The following is a 14,508-nucleotide window of genomic DNA, read 5'->3' as shown; positions in this document are numbered from 1 at the left end:
ACAATCTGAATACCGCATTGACATGTGACGTACATCTCTAAGGAGAGGGGGGATATTGAACACCTACGAAAATGTATGAAAGAAGCTTTTTGGGTTTCCCGTTCATCAAAAAATAAAATTCACTGTACACGTTATTAGTTTCACAAATATAGACATGACAAATGCAATGATTCTTTTTGATACCCCCTATACTATTTTGAAGGCAACGGCCGTGCCGCAGTGGATACACCGGTTCCCGTGAGATCACCGAAGTTAAGCGCTGTCGGGCATGGTCGGCACTTGGATGGGTGACCATCCAGCCGCCATGCGCTGTTGCCATTTTCGGGGTGCACTCAGCCTCGTGATGCCAATTGAGGAGCTACTCGACCGAACAGTAGCGGCTCCGGTCAAGAACACCATCATTATGACCGGGAGAGCGGTGTGCTGACCACACGCCCCTCCTATCCGTGTCCTCCACTGAGGATGACACGGCGGTCGGACGGTCCCGATGGGCCACTTGTGGCCTGAAGACGGAGTGCTCTACACTATTTTGAAAATATATGACTTTCTCCTTCTGAGTCAGTCGTATCTAATGACCTTTTCTTCAGTTTTATATTTACCTCGTACTAAAATTTTTCATGGTTTTCCGCAATGCCAGTACCAGACCTGGCAGAAAATTCCAAGAGATACTGGTCGTATGTGAAGTATGTTAGCGGCAAGACACAAGCAGTGCCTTCTCTGTGCGATAGCAATGGAGATACAATCGACGACAGTGCTGCCAAACCAGTTACTAAACACTGCCTTCCGAAGCTCCTTCACCAAAAAAAAGACGAAGTAAATACTCGAGAATTCGAATCGAGAATAGCTGCCAACATGAGTAACTTAGAAGTAGATATCCTCGCAGTAGTGAAGCAACTTAAATCAGTTAACAAAAGGAAGTTCTCCCGCCGGAGCTTCGAGTCCTCCTTCGGGCATATGTGTGTGTGTGTGTGTTGTTCTTAGCATAAGTCAGTTTAAATAGTGCGTAAGTCTAGGGACCGATGACCTCAGCAGGTGGTCCCATAGGAATTCACACACATTTGAACAAAAGCAAGTCTTCTGGTGCAGACTGTATACCAGATAGGTTCATTTCGGAGTATGCTGATGCATTAGCTCCATACTTAACAATCATATACAACCGCTCACTCAAAGAAAGATCCGTACCCAAAAACTGTAAACTTGTACAGGTCACACCAATATTCAAGAAAGGTAGTAGGAGTAATCCACTAAATTACAGAACCATATCATTAACGTCGATATGCACGAGGATTTTTGGAACATGTATTGTGTTCGAACATTGTGAATTACCTCGAAGAGAATGGCCTATTGACATACATTCAACGTGCCTTTAGAAAACATCGTTCTTGTGAAACACAACTAACTCTTTACTCACACGAATTGTTGAGTGCTAATGAGAAGAGATTTCAAATTCATTCCTTATTTATACGCTTCCAGAAGACTTTTTGGAACTGTACCACACAAGCAGTTTGTAGTCAAGTTGCATGCCTGTCAGTTATGTGACTGGATTTCTGATTTCTTGTCAGAGAGGTCAAAATTCGTAGTGAAACAGAAGTGATTTCTGACGTTCCCCAAGGTAGTGTTATAGACCCTTTGCTGTTTCCTATCTATATAAACGATTTAGGAGACAATCTGAGCAGCCGTCTTAGGTTGCTTGCAGAGGATGCTGTCGTTTATTGTCTAGTAAAATCATGAGAAGATCAAAATAATTTGCAAAACGATTTAGAAAAGATATCTGAATGGTGCGAACGCTGGCAATTGACCCTAAATAATTAAAAGTGTGGGGCCATCGAGATGAATACTAAAAGCAATCCGTTAAACTTAGGTTACACAACAAACCTGTCATAGGCCGTAAATTCAACTAAATACCTAGGAATTACAATTACGAACAACTTACATTGGAAAGAAGACATAAAAATGTTCGGGGAAGGCTAACCAAAGACTGCGTTTTATTGGCAGGACACTTAGAAAATGTAACAGACCTACTAAGGAGACTGCCTACACTACGCTTGTCCACCCTCTTTTAGAATACTGCTGCGCGATGTGGAATCCTTACCAGATAGGACTGACGGAGTACATCCTAAGAGTTCAAAGAAAGGCAGCACGTTTTGTACTATCGCGAAATAAGTAAGAGTGTGTCACTGACATGATATAGGCTTTGAGGTGGACATCATTAAAAGGAAGGCGTTTTTGTTGGGGCGGAATCTTTCACGAAATTTCAATCCCCAAGTTTTTGCTTTGAATGTGAAAATACATTTTGCTGAGGCCGACATATATAGGGAAAAACGATCATCATAATAAAATAAGAGAAATTAGTGCTCGCACGGGACGATATACGACTGGAATAATAGAGAATTATTGTGAAGGTGCTTCCATGAACCCTCTGCCATAAATCTGTGATTTGCGAAGTATCCATGTAAACGTATATGTAGATCAATATGACCCGAATCTAAATTTCTGTTTTTTGTTGAATGTAACATTACGAAAATAGTATGATGACTGTTATATTGAAGAGCTGTAATGTATCTTTTTACGTAGTAATACGGCCAATCGGCCCCGTGTCTTTATGATGCCAGTTGTAGGGTAGAGATGCATAAATTGTACCACTTTTGCGGTTATACACTCCTGGAAATTGAAATAAGAACACCGTGAATTCATTTTCCCAGGAAGGGGAATCTTTATTGACACATTCCTGGGGTCAGATACATCACATGATTACACTGACAGAACCACAGATACATAGACACAGGCAACAGAGCATGCACAATGTCGGCACTAGTACAGTGTATATCCACCTTTCGCAGCAATGCAGGCTGCTATTCTCCCATGGAGACGATCGTAGAGATGCTGGATGTAGTCCTGTGGAACGGCTTGCCATGCCATTTCCACCTGGCGCCTCAGTTGGACCAGCGTTCGTGCTGGACGTGCAGACCGCGTGAGACGACGCTTCATCCAGTCCCAAACATGCTCAATGGGGGACAGATCCGGAGATCTTGCTGGCCAGGGTAGTTGACTTACACCTTCTAGAGCACGTTGGGTGGCACGGGATACATGCGGACGTGCATTGTCCTGTTGGAGCAGCAAGTTCCCTTGCCGGTCTAGGAATGGTAGAACGATGGGTTCGATGACGGTTTGGATGTACCGTGCACTATTCAGTGTCCCCTCGACGATCACCAGTGGTGTACGGCCGGCGTAGGAGATCGCTCCCCACACCATGATGCCGGGTGTTGGCCCTGTGTGCCTCGGTCGTATGCAGTCCTGATTGTGGCGCTCACCTGCACGGCGCCAAACACGCATACGACCATCATTGGCACCAAGGCAGAAGCGACTCTCATCGCTGAAGACGACACGTCTCCATTCGTCCCTCCATTCACGCCTGTCGCGACACCACTGGAGGCGGGCTGCACGATGTTGGGGCGTGAGCGGAAGACGGCCTAACGGTGTGCGGGACCGTAGCCCAGCTTCATGGAGACGGTTGCGAATGGTCCTCGCCGATACCCCAGGAGCAACAGTGTCCCTAATTTGCTGGGAAGTGGCGGTGCGGTCCCCTACGGCACTGCGTAGGATCCTACGGTCTTGGCGTGCATCCGTGCGTCGCTGCGGTCCGGTCCCAGGTCGACGGGCACGTGCACCTTCCGCCGACCACTGGCGACAACATCGATGTACTGTGGAGACCTCAGGCCCCACGTGTTGAGCAATTCGGCGGTACGTCCACCCGGCCTCCCGCATGCCCACTATACGCCCTCGCTCAAAGTCCGTCAACTGCACATACGGTTCACGTCCACGCTGTCGCGGCATGCTACCAGTGTTAAAGACTGCGATGGAGCTCCGTATGCCACGGCAAACTGGCTGACACTGACGGCGGCGGTGCACAAATGCTGCGCAGCTAGCGCCATTCGACGGCCAACACCGCGGTTCCTGGTGTGTCCGCTGTGCCGTGCGTGTGATCATTGCTTGTACAGCCCTCTCGCAGTGTCCGGAGCAAGTATGGTGGGTCTGACACACCGGTGTCAATGTGTTCTTTTTTCCATTTCCAGGAGTGTATTTATCATAGCCCAAAACAGTGAGTTGCAAACTTATTTAAACAGTGCCATCCTCAACTGCAGGATGTTCTTCTTGCTATCTGATTTAAAGAATGAAAATTTAAAAATAGGCACATTATACCTAATACTCTAAACTTCTGTGGGCAGAAATCAGATTTGTGGTTTCCTAATTTGTAGTGGCTGTGTAAATTGAACCATCTTTATAAACTGTCTCCCTGAACTTAAAGATACACTGTGTGCTCAAAAGTACCCAGACATCTACAGAAACATACGTTTTTCATATTAGATGCATTGTGCTGCCACCTACGGCCAGGTACTCCACATCAGCGACCTCAGTAGTCATTAGACATCGTGAGAGAGCAGAATGGGGCGCTCCGCGGAACTTACGGACTTCGAACGTGGTCATGTGATTGGGTGTCGCTTGTGTCATACGTCTGTAAGCGAGATTTCCATACTTCTAAATGTCCCTAGGTCCACTGTTTCCGATGTGATAGTGAAGTGGAAACGTGAAGGGACACGTACAGCACAAAAGCTTACAGGCCGACCTCGTCTGTTGACTGACAGAGACCGCCGACAGTTGAAGAGGGTCGTAATGTGTAATAGGGAGACATCTATCCAGACCATCACACAGGAATTCCAAACTGCATCAGGATCCATTGCAAGTACTATGATAGTTATGCGGGGAGTTCTAGTGCTTGGCTCAAATGGCTCTGAGCACTATGAGACTTAACATCTGTGGTCATCAGTCCCCTAGAACTTAGAACTACTTAAACCTAATTATCCTAAGGACAACACACACATCTATGCCCGAGGCAGGATTCGGACCTGCGACCGTAGCATCAGCGTGGTTCCGGACTGAAGCGCCTACAGCCGCTCGGCCACAGCGGCCGGCGAAAAATTAAATCAGTGAGTATATATCATGAAAGAGAATCCCTTCAAGTTTTGTTTAATGTTAGTAGACGTTAACTTGTGATCCATTTGTTGTGCTGCACACGTCGAGACGATATCCCACTTATCGCCACATATTCACCAACGTAACTGGCATCAGAGAAGAGAGTCTTTTTTTAAAAAAATTGATATAATCATCAATTCTGTGTAGAAAGTAAACAGCAAAGTCATACTTTTCGATTTTATCAGTACGTTTTATTTCATGTAACAGCTGCAAATTTGTAGGCACACAACTTAAGTCTTTTACGCACATCATCATACACAGTACCTTTAGACTATCCTAATTGTAGACTACGTCTGGTCAATGACTTCTTCGGCCTCCAAACACACGAAACACGGATCGGCTCAGTAACACCTTCAGAATCTCGCGGTATACTTGGCGATTTTGCTCTTAAAACACTACCGGTTACCTTGCAAGACTTTAGCCAATGACGGATACTTTTTGCTGTAGGTGGTTCACCAGCATACTGACGTCTAAAATTACGTTGCACTGTTATAACTGACTCAGTTTTCACAATCTAAATAACACACTCCGCTTTCTGTTTGCGGAGTACACATTGTTGCTGAGTTGCTCTGCACTGCACAGCGCACATGCCTAGACTGAACTGAGAGAACAGAGGGAAAAGACAACTCTGGAGCTGTCTCAAAGTCAAGCACACCTGCCACCTGCAGGGGAGCCACACTTGGAGAGTTGATAAATCAAACACCACAAAATACAATAGTGTATATCACTTTTTACAGATTCTAGGACACATTAAAACTAGGGAGATCTTTACCAAACAACTGTATATATGGATTTATTTACTTGTCAGGTTCGTTGGGGCCATTACAGCCAACGCTTCTTGGTCGTAAATCGAGTGAGTACATAGTTTGCAGAATGCTGATTAAGTATTGATACTCAAAGGACCAATAAAAGACAAAGAAACATGCCTATACGAATAAGTAGCACCGTACAGAGCAAATGTCTCGACTGCTATAAGTAACTTCTCTTTAGAATAAGAGTGAAGGACAAGGATAGCTTTCAACTTGGGTTTGAGTTCTTGGCATTTATGACTCAATTTTTTTCAGTTCCTTTGGAAGACTTTTGAAAATAGCGTCTTAGCATTACCCATAAATACTTAGGTGATATTAGACACTCAACATGTTCACCACTAACCTTGTAATTGGAAAGTAGTGAGCTCTTTCTCTCTGCTGCGGACATCCAAAAAATGGTTCAAATGGCTCTGAGCACTATGGGACTTAATATCTGAGGTCATCAGTCCCCTAGACTTAGAACTGCTTAAACCTAACTAACCTAAGGACATCACACACATCCATGCCTGAGGCAGGATTCGAACCTGCAACCATAGCAGTCGCGCTGTTCCGGACTGAAGCTGTGGACATCCTCTCACAGTTATCCACACAGAGAGCTGATATAGCACTCCATCTTCAGCTCACAAGTGGCCCATCGGTACCATCCGACCGCCGTGTCATCCTCATTGGGGATGCGGATAGGAGGGGCGTGTGGTCAGCATACCGCTTTCCCGGGGGTTACGATGGTTTTCTTTGACCGGAACCGCTACTATTCGGTCGAGTAGCTCCTCAATTGGCATCACGAGGCTGAGTGCACCACGAAAAGCGGCAACAGCGCATGACGGTCCGGATGGTCACCCATCCAAGTGCCGGCCACGTCCGACTGCGCTTAACTTCGGTGATCTCACGGGAACCGGTGTATCCACTGCGGCAAGACCGTTACAGAGAGGTGATGTACAGAACATAAAATCCCGTCTGAGGCCTGCGATCATTTTTATGTTAATAATTGGCAACCGACGTTGTACAATCGCAATAAAGTCATGAGATGTTCAATTGTCTCTTTTATTAGAACATGTTACGCGTTTCGGGATTACACCCATCTTCAGACATGTTGTTACTAACCAACCAGGCGTACAGCCTTGACAACGCCTGGTTGGTTAGGAAGGAGTTGAAGTTTGTGATATCCGAAGATGGGTGTAATCCCGAAACGCGTAACATGTTCTAATAAAAGAGTCAGTTGAACATCTCATGACTTTATTGCGATTGTACACCATTGGTTGCCAATTATTAACACAGAGAGCTGCTATGCACTGCACCAAGGGAAAATTTTCTCCAGGTCTCTGTCCACCATTCTGTGATCATCCAACGACCTATGGGCTTGAAATGGGTGCATTGTTACTTTGACTAACTAACAATAATTGGGGAGATTTAGGTTAACGGGATGGACCACACTACAGTCATTAAAGCTGCAAATTCAGGAAATTTGACTTGATAGGTAGGATACATTGGGCATAAAAAATTTATAATAACGTAAGTAAATAAATATTCTGCACTGCACAGAAATCTGAAGAAACAGTGAGGTATGAGGGTGAGTCAAATGAAAACCTTAAATATTTTTTAAATATTGTTTACTGCGCAGAAGTGGTTTAAAGCTGTATCACTTTTCACCATAATCTGCCCCACGCTCAACGCAAGCCCTCTAGCGCTTACAAAATTCATAAATTCGTTTAGAAAAAAATTGTTTTGGTAGTCCGCGCAACCACTCGTGCGCCGCGTGGCGTACTTCGTCATCAGAACGGAACTTCATTCCCCCCAATGCGTCTCTGAGTGGTCCAAACATACGGAAATCACTTGGGGCAAGGTCTGGTGAGTACGGTGGATGAGGAAGACACTCAGAATGCAGGTCTGTGATTGTTGCTACTGTTGTACGGCCAGTGTGGGGCCTTGCATCGTCATCTTGCAAAAGGACACCGCAGGTGTTTTTTAGGGGATCTGTGTATGGAGCACTGGTGACAGTGGTCCCTCTAGGCAAACACGCATTGTGCCTGACCTGGACGAAGAGCATGTTCCACTAAAGTCACACCATTTGCGAACTTCCTACTCCATTCGTAGACTTGCTGCTGTGACAAACATGCATCAACGTACTGAACCTTCATTAGTCGATGAATTTCAGTAGGTTTCACACCTTCACTGCGCAAAAACCGAATAACAGAACGCTTTTCTTCCATGGAGCAAGTCGCAAGTGGGGCGGCCATCTTTATACTGATACTGGGACAGTATGTGTGCATCTGCACTGTGCTGCCACCTACAGGCCATTCTGCACGCTGTTTGTAGCACGCTTACCAACTTACGGGATAACGGCGCGAAATTTCGATTTGTTATTATAAATTACCTTCGTAATGTTGGTCACTATCATCTCAGCAAGTTATGAAAAAGGTACGAAGTAAATGTGTTCTGATACTTCTAAAGAAACTGAAGGGTTTGAGTAGCAAGCAATAAGACAGCGCACTGTGTTGTTTGGCATTGCTTTCTATTGCTAGTCGAAATGGGTGTGCCTAAAAACATTTTTATTTTCGAAAAACCTAAGTAACGTTTCCAACCGAGTCGCAAATTTGTCAAATTGGCGTTACTTCGCTGGATGTAACTACCAACGAGAACGTTACATATCTGTCAGATATGTGACAGTAAAGCTATGAAGATGCTACCGAAGCTGTACGTATGACGGAAATCCCACAAGGCTGTGACGTCACGAAGTGGTTGTGGCACACGCCGGTTTTTGTGTCACTTAAGTAATTAGCTACGTTCAACAGATGGACCACACGGAAACTACAAAAAAAAGAAAAATGAAGAGATAATGAAGGAATGTGATGGGCAGATGGGGAGAGAGAGAGAGAGAGAGAGAGAGAGAGAGAGAACGGAACTGCATCATACGCGTTCGGCGGCCCTCGTAAGCCATACCGATATCTGTTCTGTCACGAGCAGTCTCGTTTTCCAGATATTTTCATTCCGACTCGGCAAGGGTTTTACCGAACACATGGAAATAAATACGGTGCTGGATGAAAAAAACCACACTTTTTGCCAAAAAAGCTGAGCCTCCTTGTTTTTTTTATGTCAGCGACTGCCGCTGACCCAGTGGAGTCTGTAATCACGCAATGGAGGGCAAACGAGCGATCTGAAAAAGAGAGAGAGAGGGAAAAAAATACCGCTGTCGCTTCTGGCGCGTGTGATTGGAGTGCAGTGAGGAGGTGTATGGGTCCGATCACGCGATTCAATAAAACAGTGGCTCCGTCAGGGGGTGAGCTGGGGGGGGGGGGGAGGGTATGGAGGGAGGGCAGAAGGAGGAGGGAACTGGAGGGGGGAGCGGATAGAACCAGGAACTCACTGTGATTGGTAGCTGAATACTCTCGGAGATCTGCGTATCTGTATTTGTGTGTGTGTGTGTGTGTGTGTGTGTGTGTGTGTGTTTGAGGGAATCCGCCTCGTCGTCGTTGTAAGTCAATTTAACTGTACCACGGTAGTGTGTGTGAGAGAGAGTGCTTTGCACCAGTCTACGCACTTCGTGTCTGTATGGATTAACGGATCGGAAGATAAATATTCCTCTGTACAAGGCGTAACCAGTCTCCTATTATTCTCGTGCCCATATACCGGGTGATCAAACAGTCAGTATAAATTTGACAACTTAATAAGCAACGGAATAATGTAGATAGAGAGGTAAATATTGAGACACATGCTTGGAATGACATGGGGTTTCATTAGAACCAAAAAAATTGCTAGACACGTGAAAGATCTCTTGCGCGCGTCGTTTGGTGATGATCGCGTGCTCAGCCGCCACTTTCGTCACGCTTGGCCTCCCAGGTCCCCAGACCTCAGTCCGTGCGATTATTGCCTTTGGGGTTACCTGAAGTCGCAAGTGTTTCGTGATCGACCGACATCTCTAGGGATGCTGAAAGACAACATCCGACGCCAATGCCTCACCATAACTCCGGACATGCTTTACAGTGCTGTTCACAACATTATTCCTCGACTACAGCTATTGTTGAGGAATGATGGTGTACATATTGTGCATTTCCTGTAAAGAACATCATCTTTGCTTTGTCTTACTTTGTTATGCTAAGTATTGCTATTCTGATCAGATGAAGCGCCATCTGTCGGACATTTTTTTAATTTTTGTATTTTTTTTTATTTTTTTTTTTTTGGTTCTAATAAACCCCATATCGTTCCAAGCATGTGTGTCAATTTGTAGCTCTCTATCTACATTATTCCGTGATTTATTCAGTTTCCAGATTTATACTGAGTTTTTGATCACGTGGTATTTACATCTGCATCAGCAAACCACAGAGAAGTGCATGGCACAGAGTATTGTATTGTACTGGACTGGAGACCTAGAAACGAAGGAGATGCTTCGTCCCCGCCGTAGACCTCAGTGGTTCACAACCCCACAACAGGCTACAGCAGTCCACCCACCCCACCGCCGCCCCACACCGAACTCAGGGTTATCGTGCGGTTCGGCCTCCAGTGGACCCCCTAGGGAACGTCCCATACCAGACGTCTGTAACCCTAAATGTTTCTGTGGTAGAGTAATTATGGTGTAAACGTACGTGGAGACAGTGTTTGCACAACAATGGCCGACATAGTGTAACTGAGGCGGAATAAGGGGAACCACCCCGCATTCGCCGAGGCAGATGGAAAACCGCTTTAAAAACCATCCACAGGCTGGCCGGCACACCGGACCTCGACACTAATCCGCCGGGCGGATTCGTGCTGGGGACCGGCACGCCTTCCTACTCGGGAAGCAGCGCGTCAGACAGCGCGGCTAGCCAGGCGGGCATGGCAGAGGGTACTTACAAGGGAACCTCCCCATCGCACCCCCCTCAGATTTAGTTATAAGTTGGCACAGTGGATTGGCCTTGAAAAACTGAACACTGATCACTCGACAAAACAGGAAGAAGTTGTGTGGAACTACGAAAAAATAAGCAAAATATACAAACTGAGTAGTCCATGGGCAACATATGCAACATCAAGGACAGTCTGAGTTCAGGAGCGCCGTGGTCGCGTGGTTAGCGTGAGCAGCTGCGGAACGAGAGGTACTTGGTTCAAGTCTTCCCTCGAGTGAAAAGTTTACTTTTTTATTTTCAGCCAATTATCAGAGTTAAGGCACTCACATATAATCAACTTCGCTCTCCAAAATTCCAGAACATGTTCGGATTTCCTTGGACAGGATTTGACGGTCTACACACGGAAAAATTTGAAAACGTTAAAAGGCAAAACTGTGCGACTGTGAAAGTGTTGCATTCATTCGTTGCAGTTTATGTGACAAACTCTTATGTTTTCATCACTTTTTTGGGAGTGATTATCGCATCTACAAGAAAACCTAAATTGAGCAAGGTGAAGAATCTTTTTACCCATTCGCCAAGTGTACAAGTTAGGTGGGTCGACAAGATATTCATGTCACGTGTCGCACATGCCGTCACCAGTGTCGTATAGAATATATCAGACGTGTTTTCCTGTGGACGAATCGGTTGACCTATGACCTTGCGATCAAACGTTTACGGTTCCCATTGGAGAGGCGCGTCCTTTCGTCTACTAATCGCACGGTTTTGCAGCGCGGTCGCAAAACACAGACACTAAACTTATTACAGTGAACGGAGACGTCAATGAACCAACGGACAGATCGTAACTTTGTGAAAATAAAGAAAGTAAATTTTTCACTCGAGGGAAGACTTGGTTGGTTCAAATGGCTCTGAGCACTATGGGACTTAACATCTGTGGTCATCTGTCCCCTAGAACTTAGAACTACTTAAACCTAACTAACGTAAGGACATCACACACATCCATGCCCGAGGCAGGATTCGAACCTGCGACCGTAGCAGTCCCGCGGTTCCGGACTGAGCGCCTGAACCGCTAGACCACCGCGGCCGGCGGGAAGACTTGAACCAAGGACTTCTCGCTCAGCAGCTGCACACGCTACCCACGGGACCACGGCGCTCCTGTGCTCACATCGCCCTTGATGTTGCCTATCTTGCGCATGGACTACTCAGTTTGTATATTCTGCTTATTTTTTCATAGTTCCACATAACTTCTTCCTGTTTTGTCGAGTGATCTGTGTTCAGTTTTTCAAGGCCTATCCACTGTGCCAACTTATAACTGAATCTGAGGGGGGTGCGATGGGGAGGTTCCCTTGTTAGCACGCTATCAGAAGTTAATGTTTGTTCCCGTTGCATATGCATACGGAGAGCGGAACAAATGACTTCTTCAGCTCCTCTGTTCATGTTGTAATTAGTCCCGCTCCCCATGTGTATGGGGCTGGAGTATATCACTTGATACTCGTTCTCGCAGGATGGTAAATAGGTTTTCTCAGCATAGTATCTGTCTATCTTGAAGCGTCTGCCACCTCGGTTTTCTTCTGCATCTCTATGACACTCTCCTACGGGTCAAACAAACCTGTAGCCGTTCGTGCTGTCCTTTGTATATGTTCAGTTTCCGTTGTTTGTCTTACTCGGTATCAAAACCACGCGCCTAATCAGTAATCAAAAACGGGACGCACAAGCGATTTGTAAACAGTCTCCTTCGTAGACTAAATTCGCTTTTCCATTCTATTTCTATGGTCCAGTCAAGGAACAAAAATTAGGGCAAAAAATCGTGCAGTCGCATATTTTTGTACAGTTGTAAGCCGGCCGGTGTGTCATCGGTTCTAGACGCTTCAGTCTGGAACCGTGCGACCGCTACATCCGCAGGTTCCAATCCGAGCGCTACATCCACAAGATGGAATCCTGCCTCGGGCATGGATGTGTGTGATGCCCTTAGGTTAGTTAGGTTTAAGTATTTCTATATTCTAGGGGACTGATGACCTCAGATGTTAAGTCCTATAGTGCTCAGAGCGATTTGAACCACTTTTTCTACAGTGGTAGTAGGGAGTGTCATGAAGAGCGTACTAAAAATCCCCATCGGCATGGTGCGAGCGTGGCGGTGCTCGGGTGTTTAAGAGTCACCTTTTATACTCTTCTCCAACAACTCGAAAACTGCGGCTCCTAGGAAAATTTCACCCAACACAGAGTTAAACTACATTAAATTTACTACGAAAAAGGTCGCTTACACAGTAACGGAAAAGATTCACCTACACTCCTGGAAATTGAAATAAGAACACCGTGAATTCATTGTCCCAGGAAGGGGAAACTTTATTGACACATTCCTGGGGTCAGATACATCACATGATCACACTGACAGAACCACAGGCACGTAGACACAGGCAACAGAGCATGCACAATGTCGGCACTAGTACAGTGTATATCCACCTTTCGCAGCAATGCAGGCTGCTATTCTCCCATGGAGACGGTCGTAGAGATGCTGGATGTAGTCCTGTGGAACGGCTTGCCATGCCATTTCCACCTGGCGCCTCAGTTGGACCAGCGTTCGTGCTGGACGTTCAGACCGCGTGAGACGACGCTTCATCCAGTCCCAAACATGCTCAATGGGGGACAGATCCGGAGATCTTGCTGGCCAGGGTAGTTGACTTACACCTTCTAGAGCACGTTGGGTGGCACGGGATACATGCGGACGTGCATTGTCCTGTTGGAACAGCAAGTTCCCTTGCCGGTCTAGGAATGGTAGAACGATGGGTTCGATGACGGTTTGAATGTACCGTGCACTATTCAGTGTCCCCTCGACGATCACCAGTGGTGTACGGCCAGTGTAGGAGATCGCTCCCCACACCATGATGCCGGGTGTTGGCCCTGTGTGCCTCGGTCGTATGCAGTCCTGATTGTGGCGCTCACCTGCACGGCGCCAAACACGCATACGACCATCGTTGACACCAAGGCAGAAGCGACTCTCATCGCTGAAGACGACACGTCTCCATTCGTCCCTCCATTCACGCCTGTCGCGACACCACTGGAGGCGGGCTGCACGATGTTGGGGCGTGAGCGGAAGACGGCCTAACGGTGTGCGGGACCGTAGCCCAGCTTCATGGAGACGGTTGCGAATGGTCCTCGCCGATACCCCAGGAGCAACAGTGTCTCTAATTTGCTGGGAAGTGGCGGTGCGGTCCCCTACGGCACTGCGTAGGATCCTACGGTCTTGGCGTGCATCCGTGCGTCGCTGCGGTCCGGTCCCAGGTCGACGGGCACGTGCACCTTCCGCCGACCACTGGCGACAACATCGATGTACTGTGGAGACCTCACGCCCCACGTGTTGAGCAATTCGGCGGTACGTCCACCCGGCCTCCCGCATGCCCACTATACGCCCTCGCTCAAAGTCCGTCAACTGCACATACGATTCACGTCCACGCTGTCGCGGCATGCTACCAGTGTTAAAGACTGCGATGGAGCTCCGTATGCCACGGCAAACTGGCTGACACTGACGGCGGCGGTGCACAAATGCTGCGCAGCTGGCGCCATTCGACGCCCAACACCGCGGTTCCTGGTGTGTCCGCTGTGCCGTGCGTGTGATCATTGCTTGTACAGCCCTCTCGCAGTGTCCGGAGCAAGTATGGTGCGTCTGACACACCGGTGTCAATGTGTTTTTTTTTCCATTTCCAGGAGTGTATTATACTAGAACTGACATCTGATTACATTTTCATGCAATTTTGGTGCATAGATCCTGAGAAATCAGTACCCAGAACAACCACCTCTGGCCGTAATAACGGCCTCGATACGCCTGGGCATTGAGTCAAACAGAGCTTGGATAGCGCGCA

The 14,508-nt window shown here is 46.9% G+C and overlaps 1 pseudogene; it reads left to right on the top strand.

Annotated features, from left to right (window-relative positions):
• The first annotated feature begins 201 nt into the window (after nucleotides 1-201).
• Nucleotides 202-318, top strand: LOC126427502 (5S ribosomal RNA; annotated as a pseudogene).
• Nucleotides 319-14,508: the final 14,190 nt, after the last annotated feature.

Source organism: Schistocerca serialis, chromosome 11, assembly GCF_023864345.2.
Source record: "Schistocerca serialis cubense isolate TAMUIC-IGC-003099 chromosome 11, iqSchSeri2.2, whole genome shotgun sequence".
NCBI classification, from domain to species: Eukaryota; Metazoa; Arthropoda; class Insecta; order Orthoptera; family Acrididae; genus Schistocerca; species Schistocerca serialis.
Note: the sequence above shows the minus strand (reverse complement) of the source record. Positions and strands in the feature narration are given on the sequence as shown.